General features: G+C 56.8%; 1 protein-coding gene across 1 annotated transcript in view; it reads right to left on the bottom strand.

Moving 5' to 3' along the window:
• Nucleotides 1–13,540, bottom strand: part of LOC144278920 (olfactory receptor 1E5-like) — a 35,226-nt gene extending 21,686 nt beyond the window's left edge. Inside the window, exon 1 of the mRNA XM_077840301.1 lies at nucleotides 13,308–13,540. The gene's annotated coding sequence lies outside the window, so the exon portion shown is untranslated. The remainder of the gene's footprint in view (nucleotides 1–13,307) is intronic.
• Nucleotides 13,541–15,019: the final 1,479 nt, after the last annotated feature.

Here is a 15,019-nt window from a genome sequence, read left to right as displayed (position 1 = left end):
GGGGGCTGGGGAACAGGACATGGTGCCTTTCCCCTCTGGGGGGGCCAGTTCTGAGGCACCCCAGGAGGGCAGAGCCTGGCTGACTCACGCCGCTCTCTCTAGTTGTGGGGAACTGGCTGGCTCCCGGCACACGCCCGGCCCTTTCTAACCTGCCAGGCTAGGAACAAGGCCGTGTCTACACAAGAGCGTCACTCCAGATGAACTGAAATCGGTTTGTAACGAAAGCGCCGTCAAGGGCTTTGGCACTGTCTGTAGCCTGAGTCACGGCCCGGGCGGTTCAGGCTTGCATCAAACCTCGTCCGGCCAAGGCCTGGGGGGAAGCGGAACAAGCCTCTCGCTTCTCTCCAGCCTCTCCCCAAGCTGGGGAGAGAACCCAGGAGTCCTGGCTCCCAGCTCCCCCTGTTCTAACCACTGTTCCCCTCCCAGAGCCAGGACAGAACCCAGGCATCCTGGCTCCCAGTCCCCGAGTCTTATCACTAGAACCCCCACCCCCCGAGCGGGGGACGGAATCCAGGTGTCCTGGCTCCCAGCCCCCCCAGCTCTAACCCACCAGACCCCACTCCCCTCCCAGAGCCGGGGAGAGAACCCAGGAGTCCTGGCTCCGAGCCCCCCTGCTCTAACCACTAGCCCCCACTCCCCTCCCAGAGCCTGGGGAGAGTCCTGGCTCCCTGTATCAGATGTGGCAGTCTGTGAGTTCGGGGGGGGGGCAAGTTTGGGGGCTCAGTCAGGGGGTGGGTGGGGGCTGAGGACAGAGGACGAGATCTCTGGGCCAAAGGTCTAACAGCCCCACCCCGCCCAGCCATGAGGCTGGGTCCCCCCTCCCCAAGCTGCGCATATCAAAGGGCAGGAGATGGCCCATTGTGTAGGGCTGGGCCCCCTGGCTCCAGGCGTCTATTGGCATGCAAAGAGCTGCCGGGGGGCCAGCAGGAGCCGGAGTCAGCTAGGGCGGGACCCCCCAGGCTTGACCCCCGCCCTGCCTGCCCCTGCGCCCAGCCCTGGACCCTCAGAAATCACCCCAAGCAAAGCCCTGGGCCCCCAAACTCAGATCCCATCCCCCTTCCTGCGTCTTCTCCCCACACTCAGCCCCTGCCGCCCCCTGAAACTCAGTCCCCCCAAACAAAGTGTCTTCCCTCCCCATTCCCCCCAACTGAGCTCCCGTCCCCCCATCCCAGCCCCCTCAAATTCAGCCCCTGTCCGTCCAACTCAGCTCCTGTTCTGTGCCCCAACATAACCCATCAATTTAAGCCCTGCCCCCCAACATAACCCCATCTGAGCCCCCTCAAATTCATTCCCCATTCTCCCAAAAATAACCCCCATCCCAGCCCCCTTCAAATTCATCCCCTGTCCCCCCAACTCAGTTCCTGTCCTGTCCCCCCAACATAACCCCCTTCCCAGTCACCCTCAAATTCAGCCCCATCCCATCAACTCCCACCCCCCCAAACTCAGCTCCCATCCCCCCAAAATAACTCCCATCCTAGCCCCCCTCAAATTCAGCCCCATCCCATCAGCTCCCATCCCCCCAAACTCATCTTGTCCCTTCCCCCCAAATCCCTCCATCCCAGCCCCCCTCAAATTCAGCCCCTGTCCCCCCAACTCAGCTCCCAGCCCTATGCTAGACTCCCAAACTCAGGTCCCAGCCCCCCAAACTTGTCCCCTCCTGTGCCCCCAGACTCAGACTGAGCCCCCTGCCCTAATTTAACCTCCGTTTCTGAGAACCCCCCCATTTCACCTTCACCCCAAACTTACACTCAAGGCCCCAAATTGTCACCCACTCCAATCTCCACATTCACCCTGAACTCCAACCGGGGCCTCTTTTTTCCTGGTGCTCAGACTGAACCCCCAGATCTTTGCCCCACGGAGAGCCACCCCCTGTACCCAGCTCCCCCCATATTCACCCCAAGGGAGTCTCTGAAACTGCCACCCCCAAATGTAAACTGCTCTAACCCACCAGACCCCACCCCCCTCTCACAGCTTGGGAGAGAACCCTGGAGTCCGGGCTCCCAGCACCCCCAGCTCTAACCCACTGGACCCGACTCCCCTCCCAGAACGAGGGAGAGAACCCAGGAGTCCGGGCTCCCAGCACCCCCTGCTCCAACCCACTGGACCCCACTCCCCTCTCAAAGTGTGGGAGAGAACCCAGACATCCTGGTCCAGGCTACCAGCTCCCCCTCCCCCGCAACAAACTGGGCTTTTAGCTGTTTTTAGACTCTCTCTAGGGCAGATTTCCCCTTCCCTGCTGGGCCCTGCCCACCCCCCTCGAGCCCCACTGATATGCAGGAATCTGGGCCCAGGGCTGAGCTGGATTAGTTTGCAAATGAGCTGGGGGGATGGGGGGGGGGGGGAAAGGCAAATAGAGACAAAGGCCCAGGGAGAACAATAGAGATCGGCCCCCCCACCCCCTCGCTGGAGCCACTCCACACCCCAGCCTGTCTGCCCCCTCCCCCCTGCCCATCACAGAGATCCCCCAGTCACAGACTGTCTGCCCCATCACGGAGATCCCCCAATCACAGCCTGTCTGCCCCCCGCCATCACAGAGATCCCCCCAAACTCAGCCTGTCTGCCCCCCGCCATCACAGAGATCCCCCATCACAGACTGTGTGCCCCCCGCCATCACAGAGATCCCCCCAAACTCAGCCTGTCTGCCCCCATCACAGAGATCCCCCCAATACAGCCTGTCTGCCCCCTCCCCCCTGCCATCACAGAGATCCCCCCAAACTCAGCCTGTCTGCCCCCCATCACAGAGATCCTCCATCACAGACTGTCTGCCCCATCACAGAGATCCCCCCAACACAGCCTGTCTGCCCCCCATCACAGAGATCCCCCCAACACAGCCTGTCTGCCCCCGCCATCACATAGATCCCCCCAACACAGCCTGTCTGCCCCCGCCATCACAGAGATCCCCCCAACACAGCCTGTCTGCCCCCATCACAGAGATCCCCCATCACAGACTGTGTGCCCCCCGCCATCACAGAGATCCCCCCAACACAGCCTGTCTGCCGCCGCCATCACAGAGATCCCCCATCACAGACTGTGTGCCCCCCGCCATCACAGAGATCCCCCCAAATTCAGCCTGTCTGCCCCCCATCACAGAGATCCCCCCAACACAGCCTGTCTGCCCCCCGCCATCACAGAGATCCCCCATCACAGCCTGTCTGCCCCCTCCCCCCTGCCATCACAGAGATCCCCCCAAACTCAGCCTGTCTGCCCACCGCCATCACAGAGATCCCCCATCACAGACTGTCTGCCCCCCATCACAGAGATCCCCCCAACACAGCCTGTCTGCCCCCTCCCCTCTGCCATCACAGAGATCCCCCATCATAGCCTGTCTGCCCCATCACAGAGATCCCCCATCACAGCCTGTCTGCCCCATCACAGAGATCCCCCCGTCACAGACTGTCTGCCCCCACCCCAGCCCGTCTGCCCCCCAGCACAGAGCCTCCCCGCACCCCAGCCCATCTGACCTCACCCATCACCGGATCTGCCCCCCCCTCCAGTCAGCCCCCCAGCCCAGCACTGGGGCCAAGGCAGGGAGCTGGGTATGATGGGGATTTGTTGGCCCTTAGCCGGGGTTAGCGTGAGCCAGGTGCATTCTGGTAGCTATCCCACAGTGCCCAGCGCTGAGTTTGGGGGGCTCTATCGGGGGAGGGACACAGCAGAGAAAGGGCCTGCAGGGATTCTGGGAGCTGAGGTGGGGTGACGGCCCAAGGCTCTTCTCCTTTGGGAGGGAAGTGGCGGCAAGCGGTTGCGGGGGGGGGGTGGGGGGAGAGCTAGGACTCCTGGGTTCTCTCCCCAGCTCCAGGAGGGAGTGGGGGCTGGTGGGTTAGAGCAGGGGGGCCTGGGAGCCAGGACGCCTGGGTTCAATCCCTGGCCACATGGCCTTCATATATCTTCCCCCACCTTGCTGGACCTGGTTTCATTTCTCTGGGGGAGCTCCCTTTGGGAGGCCTGTTGGCTCCCCAGCCGTGCCAGAGAAGGCAGCTTGGCCCTTCCCTTGGGACTAGCAGGATTTCCCCCCAAGAGGATCCCCTGACATCCCCTCCACCCCGCCCCAGCTGATTGAATCAGGGTGGGGCGGGTGATTCACCCTCTCCAGGGGGAACATTCAGCCCAGACCTTGGTCAACAACTTAATGAACGACTCCTAGAGAGTCTGGGCTGGACCCCCAGGGGTCAATCAGTGGGGTAGGTGGGTCAATGGGGGGGCGGGGGGGAGAAAGGCCAGATCCCCAACTAAGATCAATGTGCCCTGTAGCTCTGCTTGGGTTAATGGGGCTGATCCCTGAGTATGTGGGGGGATCCCCTCCCCGGGAGAAGGGCTGGGGCCCGGGGGGTCTGTGAGCTGGGGGATCCTCTCCCCGGGAGAAGGGCTGGGGCCCGGGGGGTCTGTGAGCTGGGGGATCCCCTCCCCAGGAGAAGGGCTGGGGGGGTCTGTGAGCTGGGGAATTCCCTCCCCACGAGAAGGGTGGGGGGTGTCTGAGCTGGGGGATCACCTCCCCAGGAGAAGGGCTGGGGGGGGTGTCTGTGAGCTGGGGGATCCCCTCCCCAGGAGAAGGGCTAGGGGGGTCTGTGAGCTGGGGGATCCTCTCCCTGGGAGAAGGGCTGGGGCCCGGGGGGTCTGTGAGCTGGGGAATTCCCTCCCCAGGAGAAGGGCTGGGGGGGTCTGTGAGCTGGGGGATCCCCTCCCCAGGAGAAGGGCTGGGGGGGTCTGTGAGCTGGGGGATCCCCTGCCCGGGGAGAGGGAGGGGAGCAGACATAGAAGCGGGTTTGTTGCCAGAGGCTGGGGAGATTCCCTGGAGCAGCTTCTGGGGTTCACGGACCCCCCACCCCTGACAAAAAGTGGTCGTTGAAATGCAAATATCTCCACTCCTCTGCTCAGTGGAAATCCAAATAGCCCCCATCCTGGCCCCCCAGTCCAAAAAGGGGGAGATGCCCCTCATCAGGGCCCAGCCCCAGAGCCGCCCCCGGGCCTGCACACACCCCCTCTCTGAGCAGGGCCAGCCCAGCTGGAGGGAGTTTGGGGAGGTTCATTTGACCCTGGGGGTGTCATGCTGGGCCTGAAGATTTCCCCATGCTGCGAAAGGGCCCCGAAGCATTTTGTGCCCACTGAACCAGAACAGCTCGCCCGGCGCTGAGATGCAGCCAGCTCTGGGGTGGGGCAGGCCGCATATAACGCCGCATGGGGACGGCTTGCCCGGTGCTGAGATGCAGCCAGCTCTGGGGCAGGGCAGGTGGGGAACAGCCACACACATCGCCACATGAGCATGGCTTGAGATGCAGCCACCTCTGGGGCAGAGCAGCTGGACTCACTTGGGGTAGGATTTGGCCAAGACACCAGGGTTCACCCCTCCCAACCCCTAGGGGTAGGAGCCATGGGGTGCTAGCGTCTTGTTTCCATGTAGGGAGAGGCTCCTGCTGGCCCTGACAGGCCAGGGTCTGAGCCAACTTTGAGGGGGCTGGGCTGGGCCGGGCTCCCCCATTCCCTTCTGTGGCAGCCAGGCGGAGCCACTGTCCAGAGGCCTGATAGCAGGGTAGATGGGCCCCATGATCTGATGGAATTGGGGAGCGGGGGGGATACATGGCTCTGATCTGGGCACCCCAACTCTCCCCCCCATTCAGGACTTCAGGCCTCTTCAGGCAGCCTGCTCCCCCGTGGACCCCCCCCCCGGCCATGTGATATGCAAAGCCCCCCGCCACTCCAGGCCCATTGTCTCTGGCTGACGAGGGGTCAATGGCCCATCCAGCCCCCCACCCCTCACCCACTCCTGATCTGAATCACCCAGGGAGGGGCTGGGTGGGTCTTTGTTCTCCAAGAGTTGGGGGGGTGAGGGGGGTGGCCTTGAACTTGATTGGAGGAAAGTCTGGGAGTGGAGGGAGGCCGGGGGCCAATGGCACGAGGGGCCAGCCCGCGGGGTGCGACCTTTATAAGGTCCTGAGTAGCTGGGGGGCAGGACAGGACCCACAGATCTCAGGAGGGGTCAGGCCCATCAGATGGTAGGTATGTTGGGGGGGGAGAATAGTGGAGTGAAGGGGGAATGACCTATAGGATGGGGGAGGTCTAGGGGCTGGGGTTGGGGGTCCCAGGAAGACTCAACTTTCTGGGTGTGGGGTGGGTTGAGGTCTAGCGGGTCGATAGGAGATGGGGGGGCTTTGAGTGGTCGGGAGGGGGCTTTGCGCTAGGACCAGTGGGTTGAATGGGGGGTGCCTAGGAGTGTGGGGTTACCTGTGACGATGTCGGGGTGACCTCTAACTACAGATGTTGCTAGGGGGAGGTTAGTGGGGTCTCGGGGTTGAGATGTGGGGCTGGGTTTGGGGGGTTTAGTCGGTCCTTGGGGTTGAGCTGTGTGGGAGGTAGTGGGGTCTTCAGGTGAGTTGTGGGGCTCCTTAGACCCATATGGTGTATGTATTGGGGGCTGAACTGGGTCTGGATATTCCTGGGGGCTGTGGAACTGGGGGGGGGAGTTAATGGGGTCTCCCGGGGCTGAGAATCCCTGGTGAGGGGCTGGGTGTATGGAACGGGGTGAGCTGGGGGGCTGGGAAGTCTCAGGGGGTGGTGTTGGGGGCTAGGTGATGAGGTTAGTGGGGTCCCGGGAGGGGGTGGGATTGCGGTCCGGGAGTGACCTGTGGGTCCGGGGATCCCTATAAGACCAGTGTGGGGCTGGGGCGGTGGAGGGGTTAATGGGTCTTGGAGTGACCTGTGGGGCTGGGTGTGTGTGTGTGTGGAGGGGGGTTAATGGGTCCTGGGGTGGGGCTGGGTGTGTGTGTGTGTGGGGTTAATGGGTCCTGGGGTGAGGGGTGGGGCTGGGGGTGTGTGTGGAGGGGGGTTAATGGGTCCTGGGGTGAGGGGTGGGGCTGGGGCTCCCTATAGGCCAGTTTGGCGGCTGGGTTAATGGGTCCTGGTGTGAGTGGTGGGGGTGTATGTGTGGAGGGGGGTTAATGGGTCCTGGGGTGAGGGGTGGGTGCGTGTGTGTGGAGGGGGGTTAATGGGTCCTGGGGTGAGGGGTGGGGCTGGGTGTGTGTGTGTGGAGGGGGGTTAATGGGTCCTGGGGTGAGGGGTGGGTGCGTGTGTGTGGAGGGGGGTTAATGGGTCCTGGGGTGAGGGGTGGGGCTGGGTGTGTGTGTGTGTGGAGGGGGGTTAATGGGTCCTGGGGTGAGGGGTGGGGCTGGGTGTGTGTGTGTGGAGGGGGGTTAATGGGTCCTGGGGTGAGGGGTGGGTGCGTGTGTGTGGAGGGGGGTTAATGGGTCCTGGGGTGAGGGGTGGGGCTGGGTGTGTGTGTGTGTGGGGGTTAATGGGTCCTGGGGTGAGGGGTGGGGCTGGGTGTGTGTGTGGAGGGGGGTTAATGGGTCCTGGGGTGGGGCTGGGGCTCCCTAGGGAGTGGTGTGGGGCCGAATGGAGCGTTGACTGGGCTCGGGGTGGGGCTCAGTGTGGGCTTGGACGTGAGCTGTGGGGCTGGGTTTGTGGGAGTCTGGGGGGGCAGTAGGATCTGTGTATGGGAGTTAGCAGCGTCTGGGGGTGATGTGTGGGGCCGTACATCCCGTGGGGCTGGGTGGGTGAGCTCTCGGGGCTGGGTGAGGGGCTAATGGGGTCGGGGGTGTCAAAGCGGTCTCGGGGCAAGGGGGGCTGGGGTCATTCGGGTCTGATGGCGGCTTAGCCGCGCCTGGCGGTGAGCTGTGGGGCTGGGGATCCCTAGGGACCGGCGTGGGGCTCGGTGGGGGGAGGGGCCCTCTGCATTGGGGGGGCCAGTGTGACCCCGCCGGCCGGAGGCCGCCAATACGGTGGCCCTGTCTTGTGCCCCAACCTTGAGAAAGTGCTTCATTGTATTGGCAGGTTCCGGCCGGCCGCTTCTCCAGCGGGGCAGCCGGGGAGGGGGGCTCCCCAGGGACCCCCCTTATTGTGGGGGGGGCAGCGCCCCCCCACCATGCAAAGCCACCACAGCCACCGCGCTTGGGGGGCGGGGGGGGGGGCGTGTGTGCGCAAAGGCGACTTGAATCCTTTGGAGCGAATTTCTTTTCTAACCCACAGAAACTTGGGGGGGGGGGGGGGCGGGGGGGGCTCGGGTGCCGTGTTGTGTCTTTGCCACGTGTGTTAAGGAGGCTTCGGGCCACCCCAGCAACTGGTCCCAACAGCTGCATGTTCCACATCCCCCCAGACAGACCCACATCCACCCCTGCAAGGGGGGGGGTAGGCCCTGCCCCACTGAATGTGGGATTTGTCTCCCTGGCTCCAGATTGCCAGGGTTAGATCCTGTCTCTCAAGATCCCCTCTGCCCCGGCCCCACCCCTCAGCCCTGGGCCCATTTCCCCCCCCCTCCCCCCCCACGCCGAGAGTTCCTGGGCTTCTGCGGGGGTCGCGTTTGAATTGTAACATGCCCAGGCTCCCTACCTGCCAGAGTGTGCATAGTGTATCCATGGTCTATAGTTAGTGGGGTGGGTGTGTGTATAATGTGTACACAGGTGTGGGGGTGCATAGAATATAATGGCTTGTAGCTTTGTGCAGGTTGTCATATATAAAATTAGTGTACATGTGGCCTGTGTTTATATGCTACAGGAATACTGGTCCTGTATATACCTAGTAAAAAGAACAGGGGGACTTGTGGCGCCTGAGAGAGGAACCAATTTATTTGAGCAAAAGCTTTCCTGAGCCTGTCAAGGTTCCTTCCCCACTCTGAACTCTGGGGTACAGATGTGGGGACCTGCATGAAACCCCCCGAAACTTATTTCTACCAGCTTAGGTTAAAACTTCCCCAAGGTACAAACTATTTTACCCTTTGCCCCTGGACTTCCACTGCCACCACCAAACGTTTCTCTGTGTTTATTGGGAAAGCGTTGTTTGGAAACCTCTCCTCCCCCACCATCCTCCCAACCCTTGCACCCCACTTCCTGGGGAAGGTTTGGTAAAAATCCTCCCCAATTTGCATAGGTGACCAGAGACCCAAACCCTGGGATCTTAGAACAATGAAAACAACATTCTGTTCTTGAAAAGGAACAAGAAACAGTAAAAAGAATCACCTCTGAAATCAGGATGGTCAATACCTTACAGCTACAGCGACACATGCCCCCCCCCCCCCCCAAAGCTTCTGCTCAAATAAATTGGTCAGTCTGGAAGGTGCCACAAGTCCTCCTGTTCTTTTTGCGAATACAGACTATACAGACTAACACGGCTGCTACTCTGAACCCTGTATAAATAGTGTTTATCGCAGTGTGTACACAGTAATTTGTGTGTATAGTTATATTTTTAGTTTGGGCTTATACCCTGTTTTTTTTATATATAGTGTGTGTGTATCTACTATTTGTTTTATATACAGATCAACTCTATATACATTTCTCGTTTAATTTGTATAGTTTTTATATATAGTCTATAAGTAGTCTATCATCAGTGTATATGTGTGTATAGAATAATCTGTTTTATATATACAAATTATATCTAGTTATATGATTTCGTTTATTTTGCTTAGATATACTTGTCTATGTAGTGTGTAGTTTGACATAGGATGTCTTTATACTATCCACAGCATGTATGCACATAATGTAACTTATATGGTGTATATGAATATATGTATACTTGTAAAATTTGATTATAAACTAGGACATACAGACAGGAATTGGGCATATACACGTGTTATGTGTAATAGAGATGAATTATACGCACACATGCAATCGTGTATAAAATTTTTGGGCATGCAAAATTTTTATCGATTGCCATAGATATCACTTCACATTACACTCATAGAAATAAGAATGTGCATATCATGACTCAGAAAGTTGATTTAGAGTGCGGGGACTGTGTTTAACATGTAGTGTGTATGAATGATGCATACACTATATAGATACTGTGAAATAATTGTGTGTGTGTGTCCAGCTTTGATTAGCAAATTGATTGCATCGCAATTGTATGTCTAGATTTAAATGGAGTTTTATTATAGAGGAAAGTTGTGCAAATGTGGGCATCAAATGTTCTTCAAATTTGATTATCGCATAAGACTTGCATGCCCAGAGAATGCTAGTCTAGAAATTGTATCTCCGTATAATCAAATTTGGTTATAAAAGGGGATGGACGGGAACTGCATGCTGAATGCAAGTTTGATTATAATAAAGCGTGTGCCAAATTGGATTATAAAATGGAAAGAAACGCCATTTAAATAGAAATTGGATTATAATTGGAAAATGGATGTATGGAATCCATGTTTAATTAGGTAAAAGAATGTGTATAGAAAATTGTGTGTAATAAAGCTTGCATTATATGCAGCCACAATATGAAACACACACACGCATCCAATTCTACATGTATTCTGTGATCTAAAATGTATGATAACCCTGTATGCCGATTCCAGGTACGTGTGTGTGTCCTCTTTCATCCATTTGAAGTTCTCCAAATGCTCGTCCTCAGATTTACCTGCCATGCTATTCCTCTCCATTTTGGAATTCTTTGCTGTGGGGAGCAAATTCGGACTAGAAGTGGGCTCCGTTTGGTTCAGAGGAAGTTGCTGCCAAAGTGAACTCTGCTGAATCAGACTGAGGTCACTTTCATTCTGAAGGAGCAACCACATGGGTGGCTAAATCAATTAGGATTAATTCGGACGAACCAAGACATTTCAATGTTAATTCAGATCATCTCCCTGTGTAGATGAACAATCTGTCTTGTTGAGAGTATAAACTAAACCATGCCTCATTTTGGCTTTATCTTGGCCTGGAAAAATGGTGTTTTAGTCACTAGAGAACTGCACACTAGTTGTGTGTCTTTGTGACTATGGACACACCTACACACAACCCAGTGCAGCTTGTGCAGCACAGCTGGCTTAAGTCTCAAACTCCTGGGTTCCACTCAAGCTGCTGGGTTACCTGGCACAAGCCATTTCCCCTGCACTGTGCCTCAGTTTCCCTGTTAAAAAAGAGAACACTACTGGCTGCTGGTGTGAAGTGATTTGAAATGCTGGCCCATGTCAGCGCTCTGTGCTTGTCTGGGGATGTATGCATAGTAGGGTTTTGGGGGGGGGTGCCCAAGGGGCCGTCCACACCCCACGTCCACACCCCCACCCCAGTGGCCGTCCATGCCCCACACAGACAATGGCACTTCTTTGTGACCTCAGCTTCAACTAAGTGCTATATTGTTTGTGTGGGGCAGGGGCCAGGCTGTGCAGCAGGGGTGAGTGCGGGGTGCCCCCAACCCCCCTCAAGCCAGGATTTGCTGCGAGGATGGGCTGCTCTATGGGGTGGGGGTTGAAGAGGGCGCCCCCCAGGGGTAGGAGCAGGAGGTGACTGCCCGCCCCTGGCCCAGACAATAGCACTTTTTTTGCTCTGCTCTCTAGGAAAGTGCTCTATCGTTTGGGTGAGGTTCGGGACGGACTCTCTGCAGGGACCGGGACCGGGCGCCCAGACCCTCCCTGGCTGGTCCCGGCCCAAACATTGGCACTGTCCTGCTCTCCCCGCTGGGAAAGTGCTGCATTGTTTGGGTAGGGGCTGGCTGGGCTAGCCATCGATGTCGCGGGTTGGGGGGGGGGAATCTGTTGCGAGCAGGGGGGGAATGTGGGCAGGGGCAGGGATGAGGGGGAGAGCGGCCGGGCTGGACTTGAAACCTGTCCCCTCCTACCCCAGCCCCCTATTCCCATCCAACCCTCTGCTGCAGCCTGCCCCAGAAGAGCTGGCTCAGTGTGTCCCTGCTGCCCCCTGCTGGAGGGAAGTAGTTCTGTGCGTGGGCGCGCGCAGTGCAGGTGTCCCTGCTGCCCTCTGCTGGAGGTTGCAGGCTCTGCAATCTGTCCCCACTGCCCCCTGCTGGAGGGGATGAGTTCTGCTGTGTGTGTGTATCCCTGCTGGACAGGATGAGCCCAGCTTTTGGGGGGGCGGGGGGTGTCCCTGCTGCCCACTGTTGGAGGGGATGCCACCTGCAGGATGTGTGTGTCTAAAACCAGGGCTCAGCTGCTCTGAAGGCTGGGTGAGCAGCAAGGGCCTGGATCTGCAGCCAGGCCAATGGGAGGTTAGAGATTAGGGGAGTTCAGCTCTGGATAAGTCTCCCAAGGGATCCCTGTTAGTGTGAGCCACACACCAAGGCCCATGGACCCTGACATAGAATCACTGAATTATAGGACTGGAAGGGACCTCAAGTCCAGTCCCCTGCCCTCACCGCAGGACTAAGTAGACCATCCCTGACAGGTCCAACCTAACTGCCCACTTGCTGCAATTTAAGCCCCTTTCTTCTTCTATCCTCAGAGGTTACATAGGTACCTGGAAACCGGCTTGGGTCCCCACCATCTATGAACATCCTCCAGATAATGACATTGAGAAGAACGGGTTTGGTGTTTAGCTCTATGAAATGCCGGTGGCAAATCTCACTTGGAAAACCTGCCACCCTGTTCCGTGTTACGAGGTGACACACAGGAAAGAAAAAAGGGGCCATTGGGATGCACCAAAGAACAAAGTCTTGGTCGATCACTCTCCCCACCCGGGTAGAGGACACATGCAGGTGGACTCTGAGCTCTGGGGGAAGGGAATCAAACCCCCCCAACAAGAAATTGTAAGATCCACAGTGCTTATAGAAGCATACCTGATTTGTGTGTCCTTGTCACCTGCTTTAACCTTGTAAATACCTCATTTCTTTTGCTTTGTTAATAAAGCCCTAGTTAATCATAGGATTGGCGACAACCACTGGCGTGTGGTTTGGATAGCAGGGATCAAGCCCACTGCGGTGTTAAGGGAAGTGTGTGGAGGGGTTGGCTTTCCACAATGCCACCTGTGGAGATGCCTTGAACAAACACTGGAATTGGGGAGTCTCATGTTCTGGCTTGCACTTGAGTGTAAAGGGGAGTGACTCTTCACTAGAAACCTTGTACCAGAACTGACAGGTTGGTTGCCTTCTGCTTTGCGTGCCTTTATAGTGGAAAGCTCCAGTGAACCTCCGAGGTGACGGCAGGTTAGCGAGAACCACGAAGGTGTAATGAATGCCTCTGGGACAGCTGAGCGCTGAGGCCGTGCCTGTCTACACTACGAAATTAGGTCGAATTTATAGTAGCCGGTTTTTTTTAGAAAGCGTTTTTATACAGTCCATGTGTGTGTCCCCACTAAACGCATTAAGTCGGAGTGCGTCCACAGTACCGAGGCAACGGTCGACTTCAGAGCGTTGCACTGTGGGTAGCTATCCCAGTCTCCGGAGCCCATTGGAATTCTGGGTAGAACTCCCAATGCCTGATGGGGCAAAAACATTGCCCCTTCCCTCCCTCCTTCCATGAAAGCAACGGCAGACAATCGTTTCGCGCCTTTTTTCCCGGGTTACCCATGCAGATGCCATACCACGGCAAGCATGGAGGCCGCTCAGCTCACCGTCACCGTACGTCTCCTGGGCGCTGGCAGACACGGGACTGCATTGCTACACAGCAGCAGCTCATTGCCTTGTGGCAGCAGACAGTGCAGTATGACTGGTAGCTGTCGTCGCCGTACTCCAGGGTGCTCTTTTTGCCAACCTCAGTGAGGTCGGTCAGGGGTGCCTGGGCAAACATGGGAGTGACGTCAACCAGGTCATTTCCCTTTTAAGTTTCAAAACAAGAAGTTAGACCAGATTTGTTTTGTATTCATTTTCTCCCCACTCCCTCACTCCGTGAAATCAACGGCCTGCTAAACCCAGGGTTTTGAGTTCTATCCTTGGGGCCATTCTGTTTCTCCTTGACGCAAAGCCCCCCCCTTTGTTGATTTTAATTCCCTGTAAGCCAACCCTGTAAGCCATGTTGTCAGTCGCCGTCAGACAATCGTTTCATGCCTTTTTTCAGTGCAGACGCCGCAGCACTGGGAACATGGAGCCCGCTCAGATCACCGTGGCAATTATGAGCACTATAAACATTATCCAGCAGCATATGCAGAGCCATAACCTGCAACAAAGGCGAAACCAGGCGAGGCGACTGCAGCACAGTGACGAGAGTGATGAGGACATGGACTTCTCCCAAAGTATGGGCCCTTACAACATGCACATCATGGTGCTAATCGGGCAGGTTCATGGCATGGCACGCCGATTCTGGGCCCAAGACACAAGCACAGACCGCATAGCGCTGCAGGTTTGTGATGATTCCCAGTGGCTCTGAAACTTTCGCATGCGTAAGGGCACTTTCATGGAACTTTGTGACTTGCTTTCCCCTGCCCTGAAGCACAAGAATACCAAGATGAGAGCAGCCCTCACAGTTGAGAAGCGAGTGGCAATAGCCCTGTGGAAGCTGGCAATGCCAGACAGTTACCAGTCAGTCGGTAATCACAAATCGACTGGGGGTTGCTGTGATGCAAGTAGCCAACGCAATCATTGAGCTGCTGCTATCAAAGGTAGTGACTCTGGGAAATGTGCAAGTCACACTAGATGGCTTTGCTGCAATGGGATTCCCTAACTGGTGGGGCGATAGACGGAACCCATATCCCTATCTTGCACCAAGGCAGCAAGTACCTAAACCGCAAGGGGTACTTTTCAATGGTGCTGCAAGCCCTGGTGGAACACAAGGGACATTTCACTAACATCAATGTGGGGTGGCCAGGAAAAGTTCATGACACTCGTGTCTTCAGGCTAAATGGCTACAGGAAGGGATTTACTTCCCAGACCAGAAAATAACTGTTGGGGATGTTGAAATGCCTATAGTTAACCTTGAGGACCCAGCCTACCCCTTAATGCCATGGATTATGAAGCCGTACACAGGCACCCTGGACAGTAGTGAGAAGCTGTTCAACTATAGGCTGAGCAAGTGCAGAATGGTGGTAGAGCATGCATTTGGACGTTTACAGGGTCGCTGGCGCAGTTTACTGACTCGCTCAGACCTCGGCGAAACCAATATTCCCATTGTTATTGCTGTGGAGCACACAGCAAGCAATCTCTGTGAGAGTAACGGGGAGACGTTTATGGCGGGGTGGGAGGTTGAGGCAAATTGTCTGGCTGCTGGTTACACACAGCCAGACACCAGGGCGGTTAGAGCACAGGAGGGCGCGGTACACATCAGAGAAGCTTTGAAAACCAGTTTCATGACTGTCCAGGGTACTGTGTAACATTTGTTTGTTTCTCCTTG

This window comes from Eretmochelys imbricata, chromosome 23 (genome assembly GCF_965152235.1).
Source record: "Eretmochelys imbricata isolate rEreImb1 chromosome 23, rEreImb1.hap1, whole genome shotgun sequence".
NCBI lineage: Eukaryota > Metazoa > Chordata > Testudines > Cheloniidae > Eretmochelys > Eretmochelys imbricata.
This window is presented reverse-complemented; position numbering and strand designations above follow the sequence as displayed.